Here is a 13,788-nt window from a genome sequence, read left to right as displayed (position 1 = left end):
GGAGTGGGTAGGGGGCAGGGATTAATAGTCGGAGCACAGGATTTTTAGGGCAGTAAAACTTTTCTGTAGGGTACTATAATGGGGGATCCATATTACTATACATTTGTCCAAACCCACAGAATACACAACAAGAGCAGATTTTAATGGAAACTATGGGCTCTGGGTGATAATGATGTGTTAGTGCGGATCAACTACTATAATAAATGGACCACTCTGCTGGGGAGACAGAGTCTGGGAGAGGCCAGGTGTGTGGGGGACAGGGGCGCCTATGAGAACTCTCTGTATTTTCTGCTCAGGTTTGCTGTGAACCTAAAACTGCTCTAAAACATAGCCTATTTAGAAGGAAAGAACAAAAAAAAAAAAAGTGGTCCTATAAGGTGAAGAGAATGGCAGAAGCATTTTATACGTAGGGAAATGTTGGTGGTATTTGAACAACTTGGCCAGAGTTAAAAGATAATTGAGCAACTCCACCAAAAAAAGCCTACAGTCAAGGTAATGCAAAAATAAAGAACCGTTGGGTTTGGTCCTATCTCTCTTATGTTGGATTTATACAAACCAACAAAATGATCATCGTGGCTAAGAAGTGACCGTGTCAATTTGATCTCTGCCAAGGAGCATTAAAAGAGGTGATTTGTTGAAATGTCTCTACTGCTGGCCCTGGCAAGGCCACTGAGAGCTCCTAGGTAAAAAGCTGGCTTGGCTACCTTAGAGCTGGCCCCAGGGCATCTCCTCCCGCAGTCCTTCCAGCAGTGGCTCTTCCCCAGAGCTCCGCTCACTTGCTCCTGGAGCCCTGGAGGTGGGAGAGGCGCTCCCAGAGTCTCCTGGAATAATGAGAATTCTCCAGTAGCTCTAGCGCCGGCAATGTGATGTTCACAAGCGGCTCGGGGCTGCGGAGGGGAAGAAGAAAGAAAACCAGCTAAGCAGAAGAAAAGTCTGTAGTTGTGAATGTGCAGGCTAAAGGCAGTGCACACTTGACAAGCCTTTCAATTGAGACCACAAAACCAAGGCCGATTTACAATTGCAGCAAGGATGGAAAGGGTTGGAAAACAGACACACGGTAAGTTGGGGTCATAGGTCCGTACCGATCTTAAATATTTTTCTAAGTGACACAAAACCCAGTGGAATCTGCAGTTGGTAAACCTCAAAATCAAGCTCCTTTAAAGTCCATATATCACGTACTCTAGCCATTACAAAAACAAACAAAAAAACAAAGGCTTTGCATATATCAACTATGATATGTACCTGGGAAAAACAAAGTTCAAGCCGTCCACAAGTATAGAATGAAAGTCTCTCTCCAGACCCCCGGCTGCTCCTAGAGACACCCCATGTACCACAGTAACCAGCTTCTCGTGTATCCACCCAAAAATAACCTGGTTTGGGTCCATTTTCAACCACCACTCTCAGCTGTAGACAGATCTAGTTCAAAGACTCATAAAACAATGGTGGGGTTAGGATCACACAGCGGAAGGAAAGGGGGCTCTAGATAACTATCAAAAAAAACAAAAAGCCACCCAAGCTCCCTTTTCCTTTAGGAAAACTTTAAAAACATCAATATTTGTCAAAGGAAGAGGAAATTTTTATTAGAACCAAACTTTCCCATTCAAATAGCTGAGCAACACAAAACACTGAAAAACGTACTCCTTTTGGAAAATAGCACCTTTTTATTTTTTAACCTCAAGGGACACTTTGCCAAGAAAACTTTCATGTAAGTAAATCAAAGCAGAAAACAAACCCAAAATACAGCATTCCTCAATAATTATTTGGAAGTAAAATCACATAATTAAAAAAAAAATCACATCAACCTTGAAATTCAAGGGAAATGCTTTACAAATAATATCAAAACTTGCCTCGCTTCAGTTTAAATTGAGCCTCAGAATCAATTTGAAAAGAGAATCGAGAATGTAAAAATAAGACACTAAAATAAGACAGACAAAAATATCCCCCCGTAGAAAAGGTCAACCAGAAGCTTGACATTTTCAGCAATCATTTAGTGAAGTTAAAGAGTAAAAAGCCATTTCTAGAGTGGACATCCTTAAAAACAAACTCTTCAGCTAAGCAGCATGCACAACCCTTGAGTTTCACAGCAAACTGTGGAAATCCTGGTGTTTTCCTAGACAGGGGAATGTGGCAGATTCATGCGGAAGTTGCTTCCCCGTCTGCCGAAGACTAACTGCATTTTAGAAGGGGCAAGTGCAAAGGGGCCTTGGCGGCCGCCCTGCTTAGGACCAGCCGTGTCTTCAAGTTATAGGTACTATTGGGGGAGGAGCTTTAGATAAGCAAGAAAAGAAGGAAATACTGGTGCATATTTTTCTGATTCTTTTTAAAAATCAGAGATTTTTTTTTTTTAATTACAGAAGTACTTCTAATTTCCCTTCCAACTTCCCAGCTCTATCACCTTCCTGCAGAGAATTCCTTCAAGAATGTGCTCAGGTTCTCCTGCCTCGCTCAGCCTTCCCTAATGATTTTCACATTTTCCAGATCTTTCCATTCTAATTCCTCTTGTATTAATATTCTATAGGACTCAATTCTATATGACCTGGCATTTAATCCTCTTCCTTGAACTGGGTTTGTCTCAAAAAAAAAAAAATAGGCGAGGATCACATATTCTTCTTCTTCAACTCGCATACAGTTGGTGCTCAAGAGTTACTGGATAAAAATCAAGTCTTCAAATTAAGCATAGTTTAATATTTGTCTTCAAATTATCAGGCTGTCAAATAACCCATGGATTGAAGTCAAAATTGTGGTGTACTACAAGGAAGAACAAGTCAGTAACGTGACAGCAAAGGTGGAAAGTAAACTCCAAATACTTAACTCTTAAAATGTTCTGCTCAGGACCCATCTCTGCACAAATACACTCCATGCCAACAGGCAAGCGTGACAGATCCTGAGAGGTAGTTGAAAGTAGTTTTGTTCAAAACCCCAAGAGAGATTTAAAAAAATAAAAACAAATAAAAAGAGGCATATGCATCAATTAAAATCAGTAAGATAAAATAAATATCTATACAGATATCCTTCAACTTACAATGCGGTTACCTCCCAATAAACCCATCGTAAGTTGAAAATGTCCTAAGTTGAAAATGCATTCACTATTTCTTACCTACCAATCATCATAGTTGAGCCCAGCCTTATTTAAACTTAACACTTACATCAGCCTACGGTTGGGCAAATTCACCTAACACAAAGCCTATTTTATAATAAAGTGTTGAATACCTCATGTACTTTACTGAATACCGTACAGAACGTGAAGAACAGAATGCCTCTAAGTGTATCGGTTGTTTACCCTCGTGCTCACGTGGCTGACTAGGAGCTGCCGCTGCCCTGCCTCACAAGAGAGGGTCGTACTGCATGTCGCGTGTCGTTGGCCCGGGAAAAGATCAAAATTCACAATTCAAAGTACACTTTCTACTGAATGCGTATCACTTTCGCACCATCTTAACACTGAAAAATTGTTAAGTCGAACCGTCGTAAGCCAGAGACCACGTGCATACAGCAAACTGCAGCAACTTGTCACAAAACTTTCATTGAGCTGAGTTTTTCCAAAACCTTGGCCAATTTATTTGTTTAGCTATGGAGGTTTAATTATTGGCAACTAATCATGCCATGTGAAAATCTGACCCATAAAGGTTAGAGGCACATTCCTGTGAAGTGGTGGAGGGTGGGTGTGAGGAAGGGGGAAAGGAGAAATACAAAAAAACATTCTAACTCCAATTGCAGGCTTAACATAGTAGTACATTTTTCTTTCATCCAATTTAAGAGAACATGCATAGTTTCTTAAAAGTCGTGGTGATATGATGGGACTGATAACAGGCAAGCATAAAAGGTACTTAAAATCTAACATGTTCTTGGCAGTCAATACAGCAGCTAAGCGACAGGGAAATCGGGGCAAGTTTTCTCAACTTTTTAATTATAACTATATCCTTGGCTTCTAGAAACTGTGGCTTTCAAATATACAAATCCTTGCTCTTTCAAGACATCATCCCTTGTATGGTGATGGATGTTAATTACACTTATTGTGGTGATCATTTTGCAATATACACAAGTATCGAACCACTGCAATGTATACCTGAAACTAATAATGTTATATGTCAATTATACCTCAATTAAAAAAAAAAAAAAAGAGACAAAAGACATCATCTCGTACCTTCCCCGTCTATCCACCCAGCCTCATAACCCAAATAAACCATGGTGTGTGTGTCTTTGCTATAGAATTACTGTTAACTGAAATTACTTTAGGCAGCGTATGGTAGCAAGAACATGGACTTAGGAAAGAGCCAAACCCAGTTTTCCAACCTAATAAATGTGATCTTACAGAATTTAACCCGTTTGTTTCAGTTTCCTCTGCCACAAAACAAGGTTAATATCTCCCATCTTTAAGAGTTAGTAATAATGCCAATTATTATTCAGCTCCAGAACTGTGCTAAACACACAATTGCATTATCTGATTTAATCCTACCACCACAAAAATGCAGAGGAAGGTATCAGTATTCCTACTTGAAAGATAAGAAAACAGTGTTAGAGAGGTTAAGTGAAACTGTCCCAAGATCACACTTTTGAAATATGTGGTAAAACAAATCAACTCAACTTATGCTGAGTCCAAAATCTGTGTTCTTAATTGCCTGTAAGTTAAAATGTATCTTGACTATTTGTAAGAATTGAAGTGATCCTTGTAGTAAATATCCTTAGGTCCCTTGACTGTTTTCTACCTCTTAAAATAATAGAAGTGCTAAAGCAGCATGGTAGACAAGCAAAAAGTATACCAATCCCAAACAATAACACAAATCATCCACATGATACTACAAATGTCCTCTTGTTCTGGCTCTAAAATAACAACGCTACAACCAAGCATATAAACGTCAAGGATCCTTGAAGAATAATCTACTCCAGATACTTGAATACGTGGGCAAGATAATACTGGGTATTATCTATCAGTAATTCTGAAGAAAGGCAACAAAGATATCAACCAGTTCCCAAGATTCCCAATCTCCCAGTGGGGAAAAAAATAGGTCACACACCCTAGACAAGCTTGGGGGACACCACAGAGCTCAAAGAACAAGGAGAGCCACATAAGTTGCGGAAAGATAAATGCTGATTGAATCAGGAAGCAGAGAGGGGCACAAGGATACAGCAAATCTCCTTCTCCAGAAATTTTCAAATTCTCTGTAGACATTACGCTTTGGGATTTGGGAATGAGAAATGGGAATGTCCAGGAAGTTCCCCAGAATTCCCCAAGTTATAAGTTATTCAAAAAACACTTCCAAACACCCTTTACTCATTATTATGGATATCTAAAGGAAAGGTTAAATAAATAAGAAATAAACTTGATAGTATTTACAAAGAATTGTAGTCTATAACAAATGTTCAAATGCTAGAGAATGTCAGCGAGCATTATTGGGGAGCATTCCAATAGCAAGCCAAATCCAGCCCTCAGTCTGATTTGGTAAATAAAAGTTTTATTGGAACACAGCCCCACTTGTTCATTTCACGTATAGTCTGTGGCTGCTTTCACACGAAACAGCAGAGTTGATAGTTGTGACAGAGTCCATATGGCTTGCAAAGCCTAAAATATTTATGATCTGGCCCTTTAGAGAAAAGGTTTGTTGATCCCTGAAATAACCTTCCTCGTAGATCCAAATGCAGGTTAACAGAACTACACAGAATCACATGTTGAAACTGCCATCTTAAAGGCTTATTTTGCTTTGGAAACGTATTTCTTGGAATACCACTCACAGGATTTGTATACAACACGCTATGCATATAAATTTATATTTATTTTATTTGCAAGGATGACTCACCAGTAGCAGCAGACAGGGCCATGAATACACATTTATAACATAGCAACAGCTACAAGCAATCATGACCAATTCTCTCCTCTGCGCTCCTATCCTGACCTGGCCCTGGGAAATGTCAATCTTATCCTTCAATTCTGTAGGCTAGCTTTCAACTTGACACCAGTGGATTCCTTTCATGTACTTATGTCTCTATGTTGATTGTTTTAATTCTCACAGGAGAATTTCAACACTTTTTCCCATTTACCTTTTTTCTTAACTGATTTTTCTGGGGATTTGGAAAAATATAAATTTCCCAAGAAATCCTGGGAAGGAATTCTACCATGAAAGCACTATTCTCTTCAGGTGTATATTTAGATGCTGAGTAGGAATCCAACTCACTAGAAAAAGAGTTGGGGAGAGGAGGCAAGCATGAGGATGAACCAAGTCTCCAGGATGTTTTAAGGAAAAGATTAAGGTCTGTCTCAGAGCCTAGAAAGAAGACCAACCAAAGTGGAGACAGGAAGAAAGCAAGATTTCCTAATGCTTTGGCCCCTGGGATGGATTTAAGGTCCAAATTTCAGAGCACCTTTCTCCTCCAGAATTTAAATTATAATTTGCCTAAGATGAGAGGCATCTACTGTGGACCATGACAGGAGTGAGTGCAATTAAGTTCCAGACTATATTTCTGAAGATAACATGCTTATAACTTCAAACATCCTCATCCGAAGTGGTCTGGAACCCTACCAAGATCCCATTTCTCTGTCCAGCCTTTTAAAGGCTCATTTATTTGTGCCAGAAATATAAAGCAGGAGGATCATAATAAAACTCAAGGAAACAAAGGCAGTGGGATAGAGTAGCAGCAAGAGGGTTCCAGACTTGAATCACAGAGTCCTGGGCTGAATCCCAGCCCTGTCAGTCACTACACAGGTAGTCTTGGGCCAACTGAGCTGCCGTCTCTCCCAGGCAACATGGGCATCAGGACGCCCTTGCAGAGTGGCCATATGTGAAGTACACGGCATGTGGTGGGTGGTAATAGATGATAGCTATTAATAAAAATTTAATAGTAAGGAGCAGGTGTAAAGAAGAGGAAACAGTGAGGAAGACTGAGAATCACAAGGGTTGAATTAATAGGTTGAATCATATGAAATTGCCAAAATTTGACCACTTTGACTCATAAAACTAGTAATTTAAAAATAAATATTATAAAAGAAGCCTGAAAGGAGAGAACATGGAAGACTAATACCCCATACTCATTCCCCCACTGGTGGCACCTTAGAAGAAATCCAGACACCAGATGGGAAGGCTACAGACTAAAATAGAAAACACCTTCGCCAACTCCTCACCAGATAGGAGGTGTGACTTCAGGGAAGAGAAGATTCAACAGAGACAGACAGAAAGACAGAAACACACACACACACACTCTCGCTCACACGTAGCCCATGTAATTCACTCGTTCTCTCTCTTCCTTCTGCATTCCTGCTCTCTCCTTTTCTTTCCTTATTTCTTTCCCCATACAAGGCCCAAAGGTGACTTTTGTTAACCATTTTGGGAAGGAAACACAGCATTTCTGGTCAGCTGATGTTACCAGCTGCACGGCAAGCCTTTCTGCAGGCCTTGTAGAGCAGCTGGTAGCTCGATAAAGAAATCCAATGGATCCATCACTTTTTCCCCCTTATTTTTCTATCTTCTCTTCACACCATAGTTATTAGTTTTGTTAGTCTTGTTAACAAAGACTAAATCTTGTTAGTCTTCACCCAATTAATGGGTCTGTGGTTATTTCACAGAGTCATGTCAATTCCTGGATGAGATCTGAGTTTCAAGACACCCAACTAGCCCAATCCTAAGTAGCTCTAGTGCAGCTATATCTAAGACTCAGAATGGTTCTGAGTGAGGAATCAGAGCACCTTGAGTAGACAGGGATTAAGAACTGGCAGAGGTAAGAAAGAAGTAACTTGTCATTTCTTCCGCGCCCCCAATGCACTACTCTCTAAAGAGAATCGGACTTCACTGGCAATCAGATCGCCTTTCTCTGTTGGGTCCCAATTTCAGGTATGTAAATCCCATTCGTGCAGAACTTCCGCACTCCCCATTTCCATGAGGCATGCATGTTTTATCTGCTGTCTGGCAGTGATGTGGTAATCCTTGATGATTACCCTCAGATGTAATACCATGCAGGCTTTCATCAGTGGATGATCTCAAAGCACTGTTTACAAGAGTTTGCAGGATGCCACCCACATGGGCCGGAACCAGATTTTCTAGTTTTCTAGTGGGGTGTTTGTTTCTCCAAAGCTTCACTCTGGGGTTCCTGGGTCTATTATACATGTTTACTAGACAGACATTAGCAAAGCTTCAACAGGGAGCTTCTTGAAAATAGGCATTCTGTATATCCAACGTCCTGCTGTATCTCCAATGCCTGGTTCAGCATCACATCAGACTTATTTAAGTATTTGTGGAATGAACGAAGCTTAAAATTACAGAAAAGCAATAAGTATTAACAGTTTCAAGCTCATAAACTTGGTAAAGAAAATGTGTAAATCACTAAATGGCTAAGTTTCTACCCTAGACTTAAATTCAAAGCAGCGCAAAATGTACCAAACTCTTATTTGACAGGAACAAGTTAATATAAGAAACATAAAAAAAAATATAAAGAATTATAGAAAAGTTATTACTATTTCATAAAAGCAGTCTTCATTTTAGAAAGGCAATAAGTTTTCCTAGTACATGTATTCACCAAACAACTACTGCACATTAAGTTTTTCAGAACCATATCTACAAAAATTTCCAGAAACACTGAAGGGGGTTATTACAAAAGAGGGGCACCAAAATAAATGAACAGAGAACTAATGCTTTTAAAAACCATTCTTCCAATGCCCTCTTGCAAATATTTATGTCAATTACCAACCTAAATAAAATTTTCACCAGATCATTCTCCCTAATTAAGATTCAGTGAGAATAAACTGAAAAAAAAAAAAAAGGCCATCAACATTCTTTTTCTAATTGTTTGGTTTAATTTTTATTTACCCATAGGCACTTCCAAGGCTAGGCAGGAAACTGGAAACTGCTTGCCCCCTGTGCAGACAGAACAAGGTAACAAACAGAAAAAGATCCAGTAAAGTTTAAAAAAATTAAGAGTGAACAATATCTTGTATGGCTCTGTTTTCTTGTTGTGTGCTACGAGTGTATACTACATATCCATAATTATGTCAGACAAGCTATGCATTTTACAAGCAGTTGCCAGACCTGCAGTGAGTTATCTGAAAAACTAACATGCAAGCTTCTTGGAGAAGAAAATAGCTTCTTATTTACTGTTTAGCTTTATAATAACTGGGTACCATCCCTTCCATACTAGACAATCAACAAATACTTGCTGACTGATGAACAATGAGATTAACTTAAAATAAGATTAAAGTCAGGAATCCAGGGGACTCTGGGTCTATCACTGACTGAGCAGCCTTGAACGTTAGGTTTCTTCAAAGCCTGCTCTATCATCTCGATAGGATTATTGCAGGGGGTCATCAGGCACAGTGGAGAAAACATTACATTAGTGAGCTAGACACACCCCTGCACCATAGCTGTGTGACACTGGTAAGTCACCTGTGTTCTCTGGCATCCATTTTTCCTACCTAGAAATTGAGAGTGGTGGCCCAAGTTGCTAAGTTTCCTCCTACCTAAAAGATTCTCTGTTTAGATATTTCTTTTACAATTGCTAGCAGGATTCCTCAAGAATTAAGCTAACAGTAAAGGCTACCTCTTTAATTAAAGATGGTTTTCCAATCTACTCCTGTACTGAAATGCGAACCTACCCACTCATTAAAAAATAATAACATTTTTCATTTAATTTAGCAATTTAGTTCTTAACTCACCGAGGTTTGCTTTTAATTTAATTTGCCTACCAATAATTTGTTTGCCAACTGAAGAATAACTGAGTAAGAAAATGCACAAAAGGGTGCAGAATAACAGTGGCGGGGTACGAGGATGGGGGCGGTGTCTATCTCGGCCAGTCTCTCAAGGGGTATGGGAATGTGTCCACTTCCCAAGACAAGGAATCTGGATTAACAAAACTCAAGTCAGCGTGTCTACATCACCCACCACCCAAAGCTGCTAACCTTCCTTTATGTCCTATCTCATGCAGTGGCACCACCCAGCCCTTCCCGTCTCACACCAGCAGCACTCCAACTCTTTCTCAGGGATTTCCTCTAAGTACCTGCCAACAGTGCCGATAATGGCTCTCCTGAGCGTGTGCAAATTCCTGATTTCTAGGACCTGGCCTGAGACTTCTCCCACCTCATCCAGTTACCACCCCCCAGGCACTCTGACCCTAACTGCACCTTACAGCTCCCTGAGGACGCCTCCGTCTTGTTCGCCTTCTGCCTTTGTACTTGTCCGCCTGCGATGTTTTTTCCATCTGTCAATTCCTATACTTCAGGATCAGCTCGAGAATCACCTCCCTATGGAAATCTTCTCTGAAGCCCCCAGGACCACACCCTGTCTAAGATACATGCACCCTCCTCTGTTGTTATCACGGCACCTAAAAAGTGCACTTCAATTTTTTTTTTTTTTTTAATTTCACTGCCTAGTGAGCCTGTGAATTCCTCAAAGATAAGGAGTACTTTTTCATTTCTGAAAACATCAGGGATAGTCTTATAAACAACAGGTCCTTAATAAATGCTGATGAATGAATGGGTGAACCCTGATAATGGATTCAAAGCAGAAGAGGAACACTCTAAGGGAAATATGAACAGTAAAAATTGAGAAATAATTATGCTACTGGAAAAAAGGAGGTAGGCCTACCAGAATACACGTTTAGGGTTGTCGTGGCTTTTCATTCGAAGCAAAAAAACTCCCCCAGATCCTAGGTTAAAGAGACTAAGAGAGAACTAAAGTGTTTATTTCATACAAAAAGACAGTATGTAAACTAAACGTATACACTAAACCATAGCTTCCTACTGACTTACATATGAAAACAAGGAAGTATTCCCTACTCCAACAGTTTAGACCATAATCTTTTTCTAAATTACATATATACAGAAAAAGAGCTTGAGAGCTACACTCAAATGCCATGCTAACACTGTAACATTACTGGAAATTAAGATGTCAATAAAATGTAAGAAGAGAAATGCTTCATCTTATACGAATAATGTTAATTTTTTTTCCGAGAAAATTATTCCCAAGGTGGTCATGTGGAGCCAGGCCTCCACACAATTCCCAAAGCTAGGCTCTCACTCACTGGCCTCCCTCCAGATGTCTTCAGTCAAGGTGCTGGGGGCCAGAGTGGGAAAAAGATGAGTTCTTCTTACCATGACAATGCTACCTTCTTAATGGTTCTCCCCACCCAACCCATTTCCCCAACCTCAACCTTTTTAATACCACGTAGTGGGAAGAAAAGAATAAATACATAAATTGCTATATAATGCAGCTGAACTTAGTAAGCATAAAGAAGGTAAGAGAAAGGAGCCCATGGCCAAAGTTGAATGCTAAGGAAAAGAGAAGGAAGATACCAATAACAGGCTTGCCTGTTATTAGCACCGGTTGCCTGGGATCCCTTGAAGTTTACACATACAATTGCTTAAGGCATGAGTCATTTCAAATCATGACTGTATTGATTCATTTAATGTGTTCAAGCAAACCTGCGATGAAGGTGACCTAGAAGTCTTGAGATGCAGATGATTATCCAATCAAAATAAGGGGGGTGGCAGACATGTTTTGAAAATCAAAACCATAAATAAATGTTCAGAAAATTTTTACATAAAAAAGAATGAAATAATGCCATTTGCAGCAACATGGATGCAACTAGAGATTATCATACTAAGTGAAGTCAGAAAGACAAATACCATATGATATCACTTATATGTGGAACCTAAAATATGGCACAAATGAACCTATCTACAAAACAGAAACAGACTCACAGACCTAGAGAACAGACTTGTGGTTGCCAAGAGGGAAGGGGGAGGGAGAGGGATGGATTGGGAATTTGGGGCTGGTAGATGCAAACTATTACATTTAGAATGGATAAACAACAAGGTATAGCACGCGGAACTATATTCAATATCCTGTGATAAACCATAATGGAAAAGAATATAAAAAAGAATGTCTATATGTGTGTAACTGAGTCACTTTGCTATACAGCAGAGATTGGCACTACACCGTAAATCAACTACAGGTCAATAAAAAAAACTGAATTTAAAAAAAAAGAAAATTTTTAAAAATCCTGTTGCTTTCTCATTACAAACGGGCAGAAGAATGTGAGATTTCTTAGTTTATCAAAATTGAGCATAGATTTAAAAAACAGAAGATTGAGAATTTACTGTTCTAGAGGATTCTGTCAACAAAAACTGGTGTCAACCAGGGGGTTGGTCCAGGAACTTGGCTTCTACTCTCACTTAGTTCACAGGATGATTGGGAGCCCAAACTTCAACTTCTACTTCAATGATCTTAGCTTCAAATTCAGTCTTACATGCTGATGGTTTCTTTTGGGGAAAATGAATATGTTCTAATATTAGATAGTGTGGACAGTTGCACAACTCTGAATACTAAAAGCCACTGAATTGTACATCACAAAAGAGTGAATGTTTTGGTATATGAACTAAGTCAATAAAACCGTTATTTTAAAAAATGAGTCTTAAAGCTCTTACGCCTTTTTCTATATAACTTAGACCTTGAGTGTATGCTGTGCAGTGCCTGCTCACTGCATGGGCATACGCTGTCTCCCGAGTCATTTTGTGGAAAGAGCCAAAACATTGGAATCACACAGTTTGGGAACTGAACCTAGCTCTGTCACTTCCCAGGCTCTGGGATCTTGAGCACATTACTGTCTGAGCCCCAGTCCCCAGCTCTAAAACAAGCAGACACTACTTACCTATCAGATGAGGAGACTGTGAATCTGCAAATCACCACCAAGCTCAGACTGATGGCAACTGGCAGAAAATAAAATGGGATGGGCTCTAAGAAAAGATGTACGGGGCGGGGGTGGGGGGGGCGGGGGGGGCAGTGAGACAAAAGGGGAGATGCAAAAGCCGGAAGGATGTGGCAAATGCAGAGTCAGGACCAAAGCCAGCCTGCCTAGAATTAGGGCAAACCCTTCTGGAATCTTCCTTTTGGTTCCAATGATGCTACGGGGTGGTGGTGATGTGAAGTGGAAGGGTGGGGATAGGGCTGTTCCCAGAGCAAGCGCTATTATCAAGACCACCTTATCTATGGATACTTAAATCTCAGGATTCTTACTCAAGTAATTTTATATAAGTAACCACAAAGCAGAGACATTTTCTATACTTTTCATCTCCTCACGTGTCATTAAGCATTCAGTCCACTAATGGAATTATAGCCTCTTGATTTGGGTTGCTATTAATTAGAACACATAGTTTTCCACCAGGATTCATTTTTTATGGATTAATTCTATACAATAAAACATGCCTGAAGTTGATTGTATTAGCAGTCTTTTCGTCGCAAGCCTCAAGATTCCACACCTGTGATTAACTTACATCAGCACAAGTTGAAACTTCAGCTTTTCCGTCATTTGTGATATTGCAACTCTTAAGAAGCAACTTACCTGACAATTAATACAAACAATCTATATTTACCATCAATAACACAAATTCCCAACTGGGCCAGAATTTCTAATGTGAAAGTCTTTATAGTGGTTTTAATAACATCATTCTCATTTAAAATGCGCACTATTTGCCAAGCAGCAATTAAAAGAAAAAAAGTATATGTATACATATATATATAGTGTGTGTATGTGTCCATGTGTATGTACACACATACACATATATCTATTTTAAAAACATATATACTTTATGCCACACGTTTCTACCATCGAAAGCAATTCCAGAAGAGGTAAAAAGCTGAGCAAGTTGTCCTGTCCTCCCCGCAAGTAGAGGCTACACCACAGCCAACTAAATTCTCTCACTCCAAGTTGCTGGAGAGACCAACAGGTTAACAAAACTAGTCTTCCTCAGCCACACTTTAAGGCACCAGGAGATTAGTATGAAAAAAAAAAAAAACCAAACATTAGCAATTGTCT

The 13,788-nt window shown here is 39.6% G+C and overlaps 1 protein-coding gene across 2 annotated transcripts in view; it reads right to left on the bottom strand.

Moving 5' to 3' along the window:
- ACVR1 (activin A receptor type 1) overlaps window positions 1-13,788 on the bottom strand; it is a 125,737-nt gene that overhangs the window by 73,775 nt on the left and 38,174 nt on the right. Inside the window, exon 2 of one of the 2 annotated variants that reach the window (XM_068545084.1) lies at window positions 705-887. The exons of the other annotated variant lie outside the window; for it this stretch is intronic. The gene's annotated coding sequence lies outside the window, so the exon portion shown is untranslated. The remainder of the gene's footprint in view (window positions 1-704; window positions 888-13,788) is intronic. 2 annotated transcript variants of the gene reach the window in all.

The sequence above is a fragment of the Eschrichtius robustus genome, chromosome 5 (genome assembly GCF_028021215.1).
Source record: "Eschrichtius robustus isolate mEscRob2 chromosome 5, mEscRob2.pri, whole genome shotgun sequence".
Classification (NCBI taxonomy): domain Eukaryota; kingdom Metazoa; phylum Chordata; class Mammalia; order Artiodactyla; family Eschrichtiidae; genus Eschrichtius; species Eschrichtius robustus.
Note: the sequence above shows the minus strand (reverse complement) of the source record. Positions and strands in the feature narration are given on the sequence as shown.